The sequence below is a fragment of the Bactrocera neohumeralis genome, chromosome 5 (assembly GCF_024586455.1).
Source record: "Bactrocera neohumeralis isolate Rockhampton chromosome 5, APGP_CSIRO_Bneo_wtdbg2-racon-allhic-juicebox.fasta_v2, whole genome shotgun sequence".
NCBI lineage: Eukaryota > Metazoa > Arthropoda > Insecta > Diptera > Tephritidae > Bactrocera > Bactrocera neohumeralis.
Window position 1 is genome coordinate 16,498,029 of NC_065922.1, and position 18,794 is coordinate 16,516,822.

Consider the following 18,794-nt stretch of genomic DNA (forward strand, 5'->3'; position numbering starts at 1 on the left):
CGTCTGCGCCTGCGCCGTGGCCAATATCATTTACATGCATTTGCTTTAAATACATTGTGTTGGTGTTAGTATGTGTGTGTATGTGCTAAGTTGTTGGCGGTAAGTGGCAAACGCGTTTGAAATGCCACGCGTGTTTACATTCAATTTTTCTTCTTCCTCCTCGGGCGCTTTGTCGCACTTGTTGTTGTTGCTGTTTTCTCATTGTTGTTGTTGTTGTTGCATGCATTTATCGCTCACGGCAATAGCTTGTTACACATTTTTGGCCATTTTTCTTAGCCCACTTGCGGCCAAATGTGTTATATTGGTAAATAAGCACCGGCCTGGCACATGTTGCAACATGTTGTAAGTTTCCTTTGGCGACAATATAAAGTATGCATGACTCTTAATTAAAATAAATTATCGGAGTTGAAGAAATCGGCTTGACATCTTAAAGAAAACTAACAACTGCATTTAAATGAGAGAGATTATATAATTTGGATTGAGGTTAGGAGGCACTGGAGGACGCCAGCTGGGAGGAAAAATTGTGGCAAGATAGCAAAAAACTAAGTAAAGCGAATTGAGTACAGATGGGAACAAGTAAGATATCAGCAGATAAAATGGAATGCGAAAAGTGAGTTAAAGCTAGATGAGGAGAGTTAAGGAGTGGTGAGATAAATTAATATGAGATTACTACAAGATGTAAAGATGAAATGAGAGGTGATGAGGATCAAAGGAAATGAGAGTAGATGAGTTGAGAGGATATGGATTGTACTGTGGTGACATGGAATGATGTGAAATAAGTTGAGATGGATATGGATAATGATGTGGTAGGATGAAATGTGGTGATATGAATGAGGTGAAGTTAGTTAAAGTGAGATGAGGTGAGTTGAGATAAGATGAGATACTATAGGGTGAGATAATTTGGAATGGATAAGTTGATATAAATTAAGGTGAGATCAATTTACATAAGAGTGAGAAGATAGGTGAGAAACGATAACTTAAAGTCAGATTCAAAAGAAGGGATCTAAAAAAGTAGAGATCTAATTAAAATATATGAAAATGAGAAAAGGTAGGATGATATAATTCAAGAGGTTAATAAAGTCTCGTGAGAAACACGGCAATTTCAGCTGAACCGAAGCTATAATATCCTTTACAGGTGCATTTATAAAAATATCTTTATTTTGATTTTGATCGGTCAGTTTGTATGACAGTTATATGCAATAGTAGATCGATCTGAACTGGGTGCTCGCAGATTGTACTGTTATCTTGGAAAATAATTCCTCCCCAATTTCTTAAAGATATCCTGTAAATTAAAAAAAGTTTTCCATACCAGAACTTGATTTGGAGCGGTCAGTTTGTATAGCAGCTAAATGCTATAGTGGTCCAATCTGAACAATTATTTCGCAGATATTACCACTCCCTTGAAAAACTTTCCATGGCTTACTTTTCCGAAGATAAATTGTCAATTAAAAAAGTTTTCTATGCAAGAAATTTATTTGGTTCGGTCAGTTTTTATGGCCGCCCTTTGCTATGGTGGTCCGGTTCAAACAGTTTGTGCGCAGATGCTACTGTTACCTTGAAAAATAAATTGATAATGATTTTTAAATTTAAATATAACGTTTCCGTCTGGGTGCTACAAACTTCGTGTCAAATTTAATAACCCCGAGCAGGGTATAAAAATGTCGAACAATATTTCAATCGTATTACGAGATGATGCTGGAATAGTTGGAAAATATATAACTTAGACCTCTGGAACACGTTTTAATTACTTAGCGAAGTTCCAAACCAAAATAAGTGAAATATATAAGTCATAATATTCGAACCCAGGCATCGCAGTTGTTACTTGGCAAACTATGCCGTTTAAGATTACAATTAACCTGCAAAAAGTATTCATTCGCCTCTACCAACCACAGAGTTTGAATTGTTTCCTCGAAACACACACATATATATTTACATACATATATTTATATAACCATTTGCATATCTCTTTAGCGTTCAATATACAAGTTTATGCGCCACTCTAAATACCTTTTATCCAAGTCATAAGCGTCTAAAACTGGGTAAGTGCCACATTTGAAACGCTCTGAATTTTCAATTACAACTGTAATTTATACGAAAATGCGGTCGCCTTGTGGTTAAATGACCAATAAAACTGTATGGGCGCAAACGCTGCCACAAAATTTATTATTCGCTAAAAGATATCTAAAATTCGTTGCGCCTTCACTTTTAGCTTTCAACAATTATTATATTAATTTTTTATTGTTGTAATTTTAAATTAAAATTTTTATTTCATAAATAAATGTTTTGTTGTATCTTAGGCTTAGCCGTTATAATTTTTTACGAGCGCACACTTTTGAGCAGAGCCTATGAGCTGGGTGCTGTCTGTTTATGGTCCTTGATTGCTTTTCACACATGACTGTAGAAGTTTGGGTTCTAAAGATTAAAAAAATATTAAAATGGGAGTAATAATAGATTTAAATATAGAGGAAAATATCCACCATGGAAACTGTTCTTTTTATACATAAAAAATTTGTTTCGCTTTCCATAGGCAGTTGTTGTGGCTTTCTCATAAAAAGATGTTTATCATATATAAAAACATTTTTTAACTTAAAATGCAAGATGCGAACAAAAATTATTGGCCAAATGTTCTTTCCACTTTCGGTTTTCTTTCCATCGAATTCGATTATTAATAGTTTGATCAGATTTTTTATTGCAATTTTATATATTTTTTCATATGTTTTTAATATTTTAAATTTAATTGTACATTTATAAAAAATATAAAATATTTATTTCATATTCATTGACTAAATTTGTTGTTTTTTTTTGTATGGCAATTCAGTTTTAATCCTCTGGTTTATCTTATCCTTTTTCATTTACTGTTCTCTGTATTTAGTAGCTGTTGCTTGGGATGTTTCAATATTATTGGTTTCGGAATTTTCAGCGTATCTATGAAGAAAAACAAAAAAAAAAATTTCTAAAAAATTAATTTTAAATATTTTTGAGAAAAAATTTTTTGTAAAAAAAGTAATTTTGAAAAAAAATTTAAAAATATAAAGATGCCAATAGTAAATTTTTTTTTATAGGAGATCTCTGTATATCGCTAAAAGAGATCAAAGGGCTTAACATACTGAGAATAAAGGAAATAACTATAATTAATAAAAAACCTTTGTTAATTATATTACATTTTTTATGAGTAACCTTAATGGGTTTCTATCTTTGCTAAAGTATGAGTTATTTCCCTAAAAGTAGGCAACACTATATTAATCAATAAGTAAAACGCATGCCAAAAAGTAAATGTTGCCTACATTTAGGATAATGTCGCACAATTTTAGATTCTGGACCAAGGAATTCATTGAAGAAAAACTTGCAGATCTTTTAAAGTATTGTCTAAAACCAAAACTTTAAAACTTTTCACAGATTTCTGGCAATTAGTGGATTCCGTCCTAAAAGACAGCTCCGGCTTGGTGGTCAGGATTGTATGAAGTCAACTTTTGACACCCTACTTTGGTGTGAACCAGTGATCTGCAGTGAATACTTGGCTTATGAATACACTCTCATATTCATGAATCACCCCCAATATTCACTCACACTTGCTCTCACTAAAAATATTATCTTCTCACAATCACATGGCTTGCTTGTGTAATAATGAGTGTGAATATGTCTCACAATCACTTATCGCTCACACTTGGCTTGGCTTGCTTCTCTGTATACAATTGTTTGAGCTATTCGTTGCTTACCATTAGATGAGTTGAAAGGCTCATGAATACATTCACTAATAAGTGGCTCATTGTTTATTCATGAATACATTCACAAATTCCGTGCCTATTCAAAATATATTTTATACCTACGCGGAGGGGTTTTAAAAAGGAACGAAACGCGCGATTGTAGTGACGACAAAACTGAAACTTCTTTGTTTATTATCCTTTTATTGAATTATTTTCTTAACATTTATCTTACATTCTAGAAATTGGAGAGCTTGTAGATGAGTCCCTGAAGTTTATACCTACGCGGTGTTTTAAAAGGAACTGAGTCTAATTGACTTCGTAAAAACTACAAAACTGAAACTTCTTTGTTTCTTATCACAAATTTCATCTTCACCAATTACTTCAACATCAAATACGTCTTCACCTGCAAATGACCTGAACTTCTTTTTTCCAAATATTTCAAACATGGGCGCGCAGGAACGTATCGAAGATGAGATAGATCGATATTTTACAGAAATAATACAATTTGATACTGACTTTGACGCAATTCAATGGTAGAAGCAACATAAAGCTAACTTTCCACGCATATCAAAACTTGCACTTAAAATATTAACTATACCTGAGTGCGGCGTCTGAGGCAATTTAATAACTGATAAAATAAATCGACTTGCACCCAAAACCGTAGATAAAAATATTTTGAATACAATATTTAAGACTTATGGCAATAAGAGTTTAGAAACTTAAAAAACTAAAATATACAATGATATTGAGAAGTAATTTTGTGCCAAACCTCAATCTTAATATATATTTAGAAGCTATACTTATAATATATACTTGTATCTTTGGAGTTGAATCTTATGTATGTACATAAATCTTGAAGTAAATTTTATGCTTATTATTTTTATTTTTTACCGAAATTAACTGAAGTTTGTTATTTAGTTTTTTGATAATAATTCATGTAATTTTTATACCATTAAACTGACGTGATTTTTTTATTTATTTTTTTTAATTTTAATTCCATTGAAAGGAACTGAATTATCATTTTATAAAATAAAATGTAATATTATAAGTGTATGTATATGTGATTTTTTTTAATTTCATTATATCTAGTCATTATTAGAACCAGTTACAAAATCCTTGTTGTTAACAATAATATAATAGTAATTTACTAATTTCGTAATGGATTTCTTAGCCTTTGGTTCATACCAAGTGGCTTAATGAGCTTCTTCGTATATTCACAAGTGTTTTGTATTCATGAATGTCAGAGAATCCTAAGCAAAGATTCATAAGTATTGTGAGCTCATAAGCAAACACTTGTGAATATATGCTTCATACAAGCTAAGCAGCTCACAAGCCAAAACTCTCTCTCATAATTGTAAGTGAGCAGTATTCACACTTATACTCATTCCGTGAATAATTTGCTTGCTTCATACTCAATTTTTCGCAAGTGGCTCAAAGTTGTGTTTAACTCATTCATTGCAGATCACTGGTGTGAACTGTAATTCAGAGAAAGCGTTCTCAATCGATCGAACGAAATGGTAGCCAGAGGGCACAAGGTCTGCGCTATACAGCGAGTGAGGCAAAAAAGGCCTAGCGTAGTTTTACAAATAGTTTTGAACCATTTTTAATGGAAAATTATTGCCTCGTGTCTAGTACGAGTCTGGGCGTTTTTTTACACGCGCTCGCTTTAACTTGATGATTTGTGATCAATAGCCTTTACCATTAATGGTTTCGCCAGGTTTTAGAAGTTCATAATACATACACGGACCTCTGATCCCATCAAATACAGAGCAATACCTTAGTGTTATGAATATTTGGTTCTGTTACTGATTTGGCTAACTAGCCATGTTTTCCATATGATTTTATTGTTTGTGGCTGTCGTAATGCGTTCACTTTTCAGCACCAGTCACAATCCAATACAAAAACGACTTCTTCTTGTAGCGTTCAAACAGCGTTTCTGACATGCAAAAGCATCGTTCAACGTCTCTTAGCTTCATATATTCGATCGCAGCCAGTTTCCTTGATTGTAGTTGAAACCGGGACCTTCTTTCGTTTTGAAATTCCTGCTTGGTTGACTCCCAAAGATTTTTTGAGCTCTTTTGTGTGTGGAAATATTGAAACTTTGTGACGCAAACAAAGATTAATATTGTTTTTTTTCCGAATATTCAAAAATATAATACCAATAATATATAAAAATCCAGTAGCCCGCTCGAAAATAACGCAATAGTAAATTTTTTATTTTATATTATTAATTTTATTAGTTTTAACGAAATCGGCGGCATTGTTAAACACCAGCATGCCACACAAATCAATCAAGCAAAGCTTTCAAAATGCAAAAATTAAGAATTGCATTGGCAAAGTGCTAAATAAATTATGACTTTATGTCACAAGCGCTTAAAGGCTACCAGCTTAAGCCATTCAAAATCACTTAAAAGCGCATTTCGTTGTACGTTGCTTGGCTAATGAAGCAGTTGCCCGCAGAATATTACTCATACGCACTGGCGGGTAGGCATTAGTGGCTTCAAAGAATGCCAAGTCGAAGGCCAAGCAGAAACCAAAGAAGTGAAAAGCTTCTAAATTGCGCACACACAGTCAATTGTTTTCAATTCTTTTTCTACTTGTGGCACGTTTATCTCAAAACGCTATATGCGGCAGCAGCAAAAAAAATGCACCCACAATTGAAAAACCTACCGTTACCTTAAGCAATTGATTTATTAGTGGCTTACAAATGGTAATGACACACCAATTAAATATACAAAAGAGGTAGCCGCAAACACACACACACAGCTACATGCGAGCGCACACTTGCACCCATTTCGGTGGCGATGGCGATGGTGGTGATGCATAAAAAACGCAGTGGAAAATTAGCACAATGCACAGCAACAAATAAATCCTTGACGTTTTTATGACTCGCCAATAAAATGTAAATCGCAATCGCAAACGCCAGCTTGCAACAGTTGTCAAGCGCCAACAATGTGCACAATAAAAACGGCAATCGCCACAAAAGTGGCATGCAGCAGTGCTGGCAAATCGGAAAATCACGCAAAATAATTTGGTGGCACAAAAGAGGCGGCAACACACAACAACTATGCATGCACATTTGTATATGACCGCAATTTGCTGCAAGCGCATGCGCACCGCTCATTCACTTCTACTTTTTGTGGCACCCACAACATAACCACCATAGACACACACACACACTTGGACCCGTGTAACTGGGTGTCACCCCTTTGACCTCGACTAATTTTATTTGCAGAATGTGGCAGCTGGAAGGAGGAGTCCAGTCGACACAAGCGCAATAATGATAAATATGGCACGAAGCGGATTATCTGTTGTGGCTATGCGCATGTTGCAACACCGGCAACGCGCTGGCGCACGCATTTGACAAATAAGCCGCAATCAGCTGCACACAAACGCAAAGAAATGTCGAATGAATGCACTTTGACCTCGAAAGCACGCGTGCGCATGCGCAGCTGCGCAAAAACCAACATGCCACATAGCGTAGTACGCGGTATAGTGACTAATGCACAACGAAATGTGTGGTGTGTTGCAAGCGTTTGCGCACTTTTGACACTGATTGTGTAGCATTGCAAATGTTTTGATATTTGATTATTGGTGTCGTGCAACATGCGTTGTTGCCTGCTGTTTGCAGCACTTAACGTTTGTCATTTGACACCTCATTTGCAACCAAGCACGCGTGGTGCGTGTTTAAAGCCACGAAACAACAAACAGTTTCGATATGGTGGTATGTGGCAAGTTGCATGGCTGCAAGAAAAAAAACTAAACCACCAATATATGAATTCAAATAAATAAAGAAGTAATAAATAACGCACTGGAAACACAAACATGCTTTGCTGCATGCTGCAAGCTGCATGTTGCAAGTTAAAAATGAGCTAATAAGCTCAATAAATGCCTAATACCCGCTGGCATTGTGCTGTTGAAGCCGGCGTTTAAGGCGGTGGCAGTCAATACAGCGACTGAAATTACAGCCCAAAAAAAAAAAAACAACTACAACCAAGTAAAAATCTAACATGCCACACAAACAAGCTGCACCAAGTACAACCACACCAATGACTATGCGCCAGCTCATATCGCACTAGCCGCTATGGCTCGGCCACCGCGGCAGTAAATTTTTGTAATCAACTTGCAACCTCATTAATAAATTGCTCGGCATGTAGCATGGTGCCACCAATGGGGCGGCTACTGCTTTGGCGGTCCAGTTGTGGCGTTGTTGCATGAATGCTTTCAATGCACTGTCGCCTACTTGTGCCTGCCTGCCTGCCATGTAACACTAACTTGCCACTTAGTTGTTGTTGTTGTTGCATTTTTATATTTTTTATATACTTTTTATTATTGCTTTGTTGGCGCTGCCTTTTGGCATATCAATTTTGTGGCACAGCAAGCGTCGATAGCCGGCGCTGCGTGCTGTATTGATTTCAAATGCGTACCGCGCATGCGCAACCACAACGCCGATTGTTGCCACAACCCTCAACGTGACCGCGCAACTGCCTTTCCAGCGATTTGCATCTTGCTGCTTGCCTGCCTCACACATTTTTTGTCTACTAGCCTTTGGGTGGCAATTACGCGTTGCAAATTGCGCACTGTCGTTGTTGTTGTTGTTATTGCTGTTGGTTTTTATTATTCTACAACTTTTACAATTATTATTAATGACATTTCAGTGTCAAATATTTTGATAGTTTGGTGTTTTGTTTTGCCTTGCAACTGTTGCAACAGGCTGATATCCAATTTCATGCTGTGCGCTCGAAATCAGCTGCCCGCTGAGGTCATCTGTGCGCATGAATGACATTTACGTTGTTGTTCTTTTATTTCATTTGCTTAAAGCATTTGCGTGTGGTTTTGTAGTTGTTTGTGGTTGTTGTCGTGTGTGTGTCGCATTGGTACACCCAAACAGTTAGAAGGCAATGTGGTCATATTAGTTGTGCAACATGTTGCGAGCAATGTCCGTTAGATTATATATTTGGCTTAAGTATTGTGTAAGATTAGTGCTTTGAACGAACTTACATGAGAACCTTAATTTTTGTTTAAAAAATTAAAAAATATTATAAAGAATGGTGTCAGGTTAGGTTACATTAAGAGGTCGATCCTAACAACGATCTGACTACAACAACTTAGAACGCCAGTTCATTGTTTTACCTAAAACTCATATATAATAGATCTATAAGACTCTTAGAAACCTACAAAGCAATTTGTGCCTATCACAAATTTGTTGAAACGGCTAATGTCAGTCTCAGCTATATCTCTTGATTCGCCGAAAGTAAGACTGTCCAGATGTTTCGTCCTCAGTCTTGCAAGGGCTGGACAAGGGGGAAGAAAGTGTTTCGATGTTTTCACTTCACCATCCTCCATACTAACGTGACCACTGTCGTCCGCCAAGATCTTTAACCTTCACGCATGAATGCCTATTGGGCAATGTGCAGTAAGATCTTTAAGATCGCGTAAAAATGTCTAAAAATTTCGAGATAATCTAATGCTTCTAACACTTTGAGCTCAAAAAGTGTACCTCGTGTTTCACTCTCGACAGTAATCGTAGTTGACAGACAATATCTGAAGAAAAAGCTCGTTGCAATCGACATTAGAATCGTTCTTCTGTACTGCTAGAGTACTGAAAGATTAGTAAACCCCTTGAATTTGAGATGTCGAGTTCTCTCTATTTTAGAATATATTATTTTCAAAACAGAAACGTTCATCAGTTTGGAAATCTGGGTAGATCCAACGCCAATCCAGCTACTGGAACCAAACCTTCCATTTTACCATCGTTATGGAAGTTCGAAGGTTTCCAAGACACAGTGAAATTTGTTTATTTTATACTTGAATTATCGGAATTCCAAAAATAACAAAAAAAGTTTTTAATAATCTAATTGCAAAATAAATTAAAAATATAGTTTGAGGCTTCAAATCTCTTGAGTGTGGTGAAATTAGTCAATGTTGTGCTAAAAACAGTCAAAAAGTCGGACTTTGGTCTCCAACTTTCTGATATCTCACGTCCATATACTTAATAGTGGAGTTTTTTTTTGATACGACTTAAGTAGTACCCGGTTTAAGGCAAACATATATTACACAACCGGTCCTTTTGATCCAAGTTTTCGGCTTACAGCCACAGCTACACCCTCTTCAATGGCTTTCTGAGCTTTACTGACTGCCTTTAGTATTTCCAGTACATTGTGAGACGAATAAATTTACATAATAACCTTACCTACTGCTCATATAAGGATTATGTTGAAAGCTATTGCAAGTGCGACAAATCACTGAATAACTGCTCCGCAATCATTAAATTTCACAAGCAAGATTGTAGGGAATAAGCTTCATAGATTCGGGTGGAAAAATGTTACAAAGTACGCGGTACCGCCCACCTTTAGAAGGAATCCTATATAGCATCGATCAACATGATCAAGCAACCCAAATATTCCTATTACACTGGCCTACAAAAAAAAATTTTGGGTTTGGTGCAGCTCTGTGCGCATCAGTAGTCGGTATAGTAGGTAGGATGAACCACATTCCCGCTACTAGATGTTTTTTCTTTTTCTTATGAACAAACCTTTGGAAAATGTGACTTGTTTTATCACTAACTCACAAAATTCCAAAAAGTCTTGGCACCAAAAGATAGGCCAGTATTATATGCTGTGAAAAAACCCCAGTGCATATGGTTGACTTATTATTGTACATATCGGTCAATCTGTAGTGTCTAGTATTGAAATTTAGAGAAAATATTTTTCGAACATGTTTATATGTAAAATTGTCATTTACTGGTTTAAATATTTTCGAACATCAATTGATTTTGTCATTTCTATCGGGAATATTAGGAAATCATAAAGAAATGGCAAATAATCTCTTCCCAATAGTAGGCTATGCTGGTTTTTGTAAAATAGGTGAAATCGGGGCAATATTTCCCCTAATTTAATATAAAGTTTTGCCAGCATCCCGGCCTGGTTTTGATCTTTGTGAGTTACGAGTATAGAAGTTTCCATCATTTTTTTTTTTTTTTTTTTAATAAATATAGCGGTGATGATATATGGGTATCTTTATAACAAAAGAAAATACAATAAGCAACACTAGGGCTGCATTTCTCCAATTTGTGAGCAACAAATACTGCGCAATATTTTATTGCTTTAACTAAGCAAACGTTTGGCCGCTATTGAATGCGCTTATAACCCCAATTGTATGCATGTCAGCTTAGCAATCTGACAACGCTTTGCTTATTTCGCACAAATGCGACACATACATTTCCACATTACGACTATGTACATGTATACACATAGATGTTGCGCAACATGGCACAAAATGTTTATAAGCCTAACGACGCGTGATTTATGCACATTTTGGCGAAAATTCGTCACAAAGGTGTTACCCGCATTACGTCACTCAACTACTCACGCACACACACACACACACACACGCATGCAGCACGCCACGGCGGGCATGCGTAATGCCAACTACAACAACATTAAGTAACTAACCAACAAAAATGTTTGTTGGCCATAAAAATCCGGCAGTCACGTTATGTCTTGCGCGCGCTAATGCCGCCTGGCAGCTGAGTGCATAATGTTGCCACCTATAAATGCCACAAAAGTTCATGTCAATTATTTTCGAAAACATGCAGCAGCCTGTCGAAGGCTGGCATGTCAAGTCGAGTAGCAGCAGCGACAAAAAAGACAAGAAGCCGCGAACGAAGTATTGTTTACAATATATGCGGCATGCCGCATGCCGCATGATGTGCCAGCACACCTACGCATGCGTTCGGCTGGAGCACATGCGGAAAAGGGCGCGTGTAGTGCAAAATGCGCTGCAAAAGCACATGTAAATATCAATGTGCTTGTGCATGGTATGTGTGTGTGTGGCACGTTTGCAGCCGTCAACTATTAGCTTGCCTTTTCTTTTATATAACTTATATTATTTTTCACAAACGTTTTTGTGACAGTACGCTGTGCAGTAGCCAACTGTACGCGTGTAACACGCGCAGCCAGCAATATGTTGCACGCATGCGGTTTGCATGTGAGCAGTTTCTACTGTCCAGGCGCGCTGTTACCTTCTTTTTGTTGCATTTATAACCACTTTTATCCGCTGATTTATCGTCTGCTGGCGATAAGCTTTGTACCACTAATAATGCGTGCCACCAAGCGTGCATTATTTAGCATGCCACATGAAAAGGGGCTTTGGCCCTGCCTGTGGCATGTTAACAATTTTGCAGAATGCAATTTTTTTAATAGAAAAATTTAATTTTTCATTTTAATTTTGAGTGCGTCATGCCACGAGCGTGCCACATTATGCACAAGCACATGTTGCACAAGTGGGGAAGTGGCAGCGAATTCTGTGGGGCCTAAAGAAATGCTAGATTGTGGGCTGTGGTGCGTATAATAAGTCATAAATCAACCGCATAGGCTGCGTAAATTTATTGAAGTTGCTGTTGCAAGTTATACGCAAGCACTAACTCATTTATTATTTTTGCACATGAGCAATGAACGCGGTGGCATGGAAGCGTTGACAATATAGAAGCGCGCGCATTGCTTGTAAAAATGCGTGCAACATGATTTTACACTTGCAACATGGTCATGGAGGTAGCTGTAAGATAAATGGTGCGCGGTGGCAAGCTAACAGCAACAAGGCATTAATCAAGCTCCGAAAAAGTAACGCGCTGTTTCGCAGCATGCTTGCCACATGCTATTTTGTTGCCACTTAACACATTTTCACCACGAATTTGGTTAATTTAACAACATCAAATTGTTGCCAGCGAAATCTTTTTAAATACCACCTGCTTGCAACAGCGCACACTAAAAGCCTTCCACATGCCACATCATTGTATTACTTGTAATAAATACCGCTTTTCCAACAATCAACCCATATAACAGCTTTTACAACAATAATAAAATGTAATTTGCTTGCGTTTCCTGGCGCGCTGCAACAATGTGTTGACATATACACCACATATGCATGTATGTGTGTGTGTGTGCGCGCAGGTGGTTGCCATGCGGCTGGACCACTTTTTTGCAAACAAATTGGCGCATATCAAGCGATTCGTTGCAGTCGCACATACAGTTACGGCAGCAATAATTGTTGTTGCTGATGCGTACATGTAACTTGCCACATCTGCCGCATTCGATCATGCGCGCCAACGCCGTTGCATTCTAATGAAGCGCCACTTTAAATGCCAAACCACTTATTTAGCATGGCAAATAAATCGCGCATGCAAATAACGTATGTTGCATGCCACACAAAATAGCGTGGCGCTGGCGAAAAAAGCAAAAAATGTGCAATGCCGCGCTGTTGTATGCGTTTCCAAGTGGGTTTTCATGCTTTTTTCTTTACTCTTTTGACTGCGCACAGGTTTGTGAGTGTGTGTGCTTGTGTTGCAAGTATGTGTGTTGCTTTGATTTGTTTGTGGCATTGCGTTGCACAAATCACTGGCACGCGCAGCCAAGTGTTCTTTCGTTGCGCTGTTGCGTTTGTTGTTTCTGTTTTTTTTTTTTTTTTTTTTTGTTGTTGTTATTTCATTGTTGTTGCAGCTGATGCTGTTATTCGTATGCACGGATCAGCGCTGGTCAACAGCCATGCAATTAGTGCGCGCCGCGCTGAAATGCGGCAAACGCAATGCCAAGTGACTCACATGCAACGGATGCACACACACACACACCAAATACTTGCCACAGTGGCACACACTTGACTAAATGAAAAAAAAATCAAACCATTTGCATTCTAACTTCTAAGCAAAGTGGCGTTGCAACATGTGTCCACACATACATATGCATATACACATTTTTATTGCCTTTTGTTGCAGTGGCGTTGCTGCAACATGCATCTCATTTGCTTTGGCATTTCTGCCACCGATTGCTCTTGTTGCTGCTGTTGCCGCTGTTGCGTTTTGCGTAATGCCAAGCAATTATTGTTATTATTTACGCAAACTTCGCGGTAAAAGCCAGCTATTTGCATAGCCAACTCTGCATACTAAAGCTAGTGGCAACAACAACAATAATGGCTACAATAATAACCGCAATAGAAATAATAGAAACAATAAAAGTGGTGAAAAAACTGTTAACAAAAAATGGAACGGATGTAATGCTACAGTGTGGCACATGCCACAGCAGCGTAAGCAAAATTTAAATGTAGGAAATAGTTTTTGGCGCAATTCCTTCTTATATGGCTTCCATTGGTCTCAAAATATTTTTTTAATGTCTGCAGAAAATCACCACCGTTTTATCTACTTTTGGACAAAAGAATTTGTGAATTTCAAAAAATCGAATTACTATTTTTGCTTATATTGGGTAGTCGAAAAAATCTTTTCGTACTTCTAATCCAACTTCTACTTTTTTAGTTTTTATATTTGTAATGAACAAAATGGTAGTCCGATGGTGCAAGGTCAGGGCTATATGGTGGATGCATCAAAACTTCCCAGCCAAGCTCTCCCAGTTTTTGCCGAATCATTAAAGATGTGTGTGATCTAGCGTTGTTCTGATGGAGTTCACATATATTTTAATATATTATCCGAAAATTTCAAGTTGTTACGACAAATAGTTTCGGAGATATGAGATTTAGTAAAATCGCCTGTTTCTGAGTCGGTGAGGAAAATCTCTTCGAATTGGTTGCACCGATCGTCTAAAATGTTCACACTACCTTCATAGATATATTTCAAAGGTAATGTTTGAAGAAATAAGATTTTCGATAATAATTTCGAATTGAAAGTCCCTCTGAAGTTTAAATGATTTCACATAAAACGACTGTTTTGGAAGCCCCCATTGTGTCAAAAATTAAAGTTTTGCTTGTTCATCAAATATTTTTTTGCTCTTTGGTTTTTGGATCTTAAATTATTTTAAGCAGAAAAATATTATTCACAGCCAGATACCCTTTTCGAAGGTACGCCTGAAGTTTCGCTAAGGTAACAGAGGAATCAAAAATGTTTCAAAATGAATCGCTGGCTGTCAAAGTATATTGAAATCTGTAAATGTATATTATATTTAATAAAAAAAAAATCTTCAAAAAATTTACAAAAAATTCATCGTTCGTAATTTGTCTACATTTGTAAGTGGCTCAAAGTTATATTTTTAAGGCGACTGATAAACCAAAACTATGTTCCAATTACCATTATGTACGATTACTTAAATATAAATATAAAACTTATAGAATGTTTAACTATTCCAAATTGTTAGCCCTATTGGACATAGTTCAATAAATGGACATTTTTAACTCTTTATAATTCCTCAGCTTATTGTGTTTTCGAGCTTTTCGCTTTTCGAAGATGACAAATGCGGTTTAAAGATGCAAAACTTCCATGTTATCTTAAACACATTAGAACATTTTAATAATTTTTAAAAGCACTCGAATGGACATTTTTAACTCTTTTAACTCTCGAGCTTTTCTTTTCGAAGATGATGTTTAAAGATGAGAACATTTCAATAATTTTTAAAAGGAAATCGTACTGTACTTGGAAACTGTCATTTTTAGAAATGCATATATATTTTCTTCGGGTAATTATAGATAACCGGCTATAATCGCGTAAGCGGTGTCTACGCCAATTAAGAAGAAGAAGAATTATAGATAACTCGGTAACTCGATGGTTTGAATTGCTGCTTTTAAAATACAACAACCTAAATTGCTTGTAAAGGCGCTCAAAGATATCAAGCCTTTTCACTACTTTATTCAGAGAAGCTTTAAAATGTTATTGTCTTCGAAAATTGTCATGTTTTCCGAGATCTTAAAGATTTCACTGCTTGAAATTATTGAACTTGAATTATATCTTAAAAAGTATGACTTATATAATGTCATTTTGAATCTTTCAATTGCTGTCAACTACTATTACTACCGAGCCTATAAATATCTTTGTTAACTGACCGTTAGTCTAATACCTAATAGCCTTACTGATACGTTCTAACCGAGCATGATACATTTTCTTCAATTGGCATGAGAACCGTTTAAATTTACTTTGTTCAATTCCGTTAATTCGTATTTACATCTTCTGATTGTCATAAACGTCGTTTTGTTAAATGTTTTGCAAGAAAAAAATATATTATTCGATAACTGACGATGCAAATGGAGAATATTTTCTACTAAGCGCTTGAAAATATTCCTCTTTACTCTTGAGAGAATAAATTTTAGATATATTTTCTAATTCGTTTAACGAAATAACTTGTAATGGAACTACTTAAATATTATTTTGTCTAGATAGTATTTTCAAAGATTCAAATCAGCCATGTTATTGCCATAATGACCTACTAGAACTTCATATTAATTCTCTTCTTTTTTTCCATTCTTTCATCAGTTATTTTTTGAGTAACAACCGATTTCCGAATCAGGTCTTTTTTTTTCGAAATTTTGACTATTCGCATTCCTTCGCATTATTTGTTTGACAAAATTTTACTATTTTTTTCCTTTGAAATGTGAAATACATAAGTTCTATATACATATCTTATAAAATAACAACAATCGTTAATCTATATCAAAATAAAAACACATTTTTTACTATTTCTACATTATCTTCAATTTTCTTTCCTACATTTTGTTCTCAAAATTTCTCGGAAACATTAAAAAAGTAATATTGTTATTAAATAAAAATTGTAAAAAATCAATAAAAAGTAAAAAATTAAGTCATAAAAAAATTTCGCTGCGGACAGGATTCGAACCTGTGCGGGTAGAACCCAATGGATTTCAAGTCCATCTCCTTAACCGCTCGGACACCGCAGCTGTTGAAAACTTGTTGTCAAACTGCGCACTTGACTAAGGGTTAATGTGCGTGTGTTTCTGTTTGTACACGAACGCAAGTACGAACAACGAACGAGAATGAAAAAGAAAGACAATAAAGAGCTCAACAACATGCTAGCACTCAATATGAAAATTTCGCTTTGTGGGCTAAATGGAATTGTTAGTGTAGCGTGTCAAATAGAAGGGTGAAATATATGTATGTAAGAACTGAGTATGTGGAATTTAGAAGTAATTGAATGTGTTTTGTGAGAAAATATTGTAGAATGCTTTTAGTGATGTCATAAATTTGTGTAAATATTTTTTATTTATTATAACAGCTTCTTTTTGTAAAAGTGGTCTATTAATAATTCAATTTTAAAAATATAAATATAATAAATGTTTGATATTAATTTCAAATGCAATCGAATTACAATTCGAAATGAACTTGGTAATTAAAATTAAGATTAAATTATATTATGCATTGATTTTGGTTACAAGTTGATTGAAGTCGTAGTAAGCTGTTCTCAGTATTTTTTTTTTTTTTTGATTCTAAATTAGTAAGAAATTCTTATTTATTTCTATTTTAGTGAGGAATTCAAAAAAAATTCAATACAAAAGTCAAATATCGCACTAATAATTAAAAAAAACACATAATTATTAATTTATAATATTTTCTTTAAAATAAAGCCTTATTCCTTAACACAAATTAGACGCTACTAGATATTTATTAATTTTACAAAAATTAAAAAACAAAAAAATAACAAAATAGTGTGCGTCGGCCGGGAATCGAACCCGGATCAACTGCTTGGAAGGCAACTATGCTGACCATTACACCACCGACGCCCTGGGCACACTTGCGTCATTTGCACAGTTGCCGCTTTTCGCATTTCAAATTTTTTTTTAATTATCGCATTCGTATCATAGATTATATTTGTTTAAAAATACCGCTAGCAACAAAAAAAAAGTTATTTATAAATTTGCCTTGCATATTACGAGTAATGAGTGGTGTGACAGATAAGCATTGCCATATTTTAAGGAGCAGCTGTTTTTTTCTACAGCTGCTTTTGTCAATATTGAATTTTTGTATAATATTTGAATATTATGGCTTAGCAGCTATGAGAAATAAAGCTGATAAGAAACGCGACAAAATCATTTAAGAGATATCTATTTTTAGATGCGATAATCTTTTGTGGACAGTAAAAGTTAGTATGCATGCTAGATGGTTCAATTTGGCTGCCTAGAAATTCATTTTGTTTAGAGAATATTTTATTAAATTTTTTGTTCAATTTATTTCTGCCGAATTGGGACAGGTCATTGAGTTGAGCTCTTGATATTTTAATATAAAACCGCATTAAATTATTATTTTCAATTTAATTTAGTACGAAGCTGGTATTTAGATTTTTGAATTCATAATTTTATAGTATTTTTGTAGCACTATAAATGGATACTGAGGTTATTACTTATTCATATCAAATTTTAAAAACTTTTAAGCTTCTAAATTATCAATAGATGCGTGAATTGAAAAACGAATACTATTTTTACTTTCCTGAAAAATCAGGCTAAGGTATCTAACCTTACTATTAAGTAACCAACAAAATTGTTGTGCCGTTCATGAAAGCAACTGAAAGCTAAACGTTCTTCATAAGCAATTCCTCTGAATGAAAACGTGAGGCAGATTTTCTTCTATCTGACCAAGTCCATAACTGTATGTATCTAACGTCAATTTGAGCCCGCCCAATCTCTGAAGGTAAAATCAATTTAGAACGTTCACACAAAACCTCTTTATGAGACTATCATCGGTGGACCTTTGAAATACTTTGGTCTAAGCTAGAATCCTTCTTTTATCCAACCTCTCAATCAAATTTCCATTGTATTAACATTTAGGATGTAAAATATGATTCAGTTCCTCACTAATCAAAGAAATGTACCACTATAAAATATCGATTATCGATCTTAAGCAGTTTCAGAGTGAAATTCGTTGCGGTTAAAAAGCTAAACAAGTGTTTTACGAATTATCAGTTTAAAGCTTTTTCCTCTATCTCTGAAAATCTCTGAGATTTCGAAGGGAAGGGAAAAAATTTAAAATATAAATTACCCAGAAACGGTTTGAATCTCCGCTAAAGTAGTTGGAGTATTTCAGATTTCAACAAAAAATGGTGATTTCGGGGAGGTGGCTTTACGAAAATGGATAATATGTTAGCTAATATTAAGCTATAAACAATTTATAAAGTCAGAAACTTAAATTAAAAAAATTTAAATTTTCAATTAAAAAAAAAAGGTTTGAAAAACTAATCTAAAATAAAAAAATTTTGAAATTTTCTTATAAAAAAAAAATAAAAACTGATCTAAAAGGGTGGAGGTGTAATGAACCAAGGATTTTTTTTCATTATTACTTGACCTTCATGGAAAACATATTCCGTCTATGTA

The 18,794-nt window shown here is 35.3% G+C and overlaps 1 protein-coding gene and 2 non-coding genes across 10 annotated transcripts in view; 1 reads left to right on the top strand and 2 right to left on the bottom strand.

The window, feature by feature from the left end:
• LOC126760678 (platelet binding protein GspB) overlaps positions 1-18,794 on the top strand; it is a 470,397-nt gene that overhangs the window by 284,709 nt on the left and 166,894 nt on the right. The window lies entirely within an intron of this gene.
• Positions 16,289-16,370, bottom strand: Trnas-uga (transfer RNA serine (anticodon UGA)). The gene has a single exon. It is a non-coding gene; the product is annotated as a tRNA-Ser (tRNA).
• Trnag-ucc (transfer RNA glycine (anticodon UCC)) lies at positions 17,139-17,210 on the bottom strand. The gene has a single exon. It is a non-coding gene; the product is annotated as a tRNA-Gly (tRNA).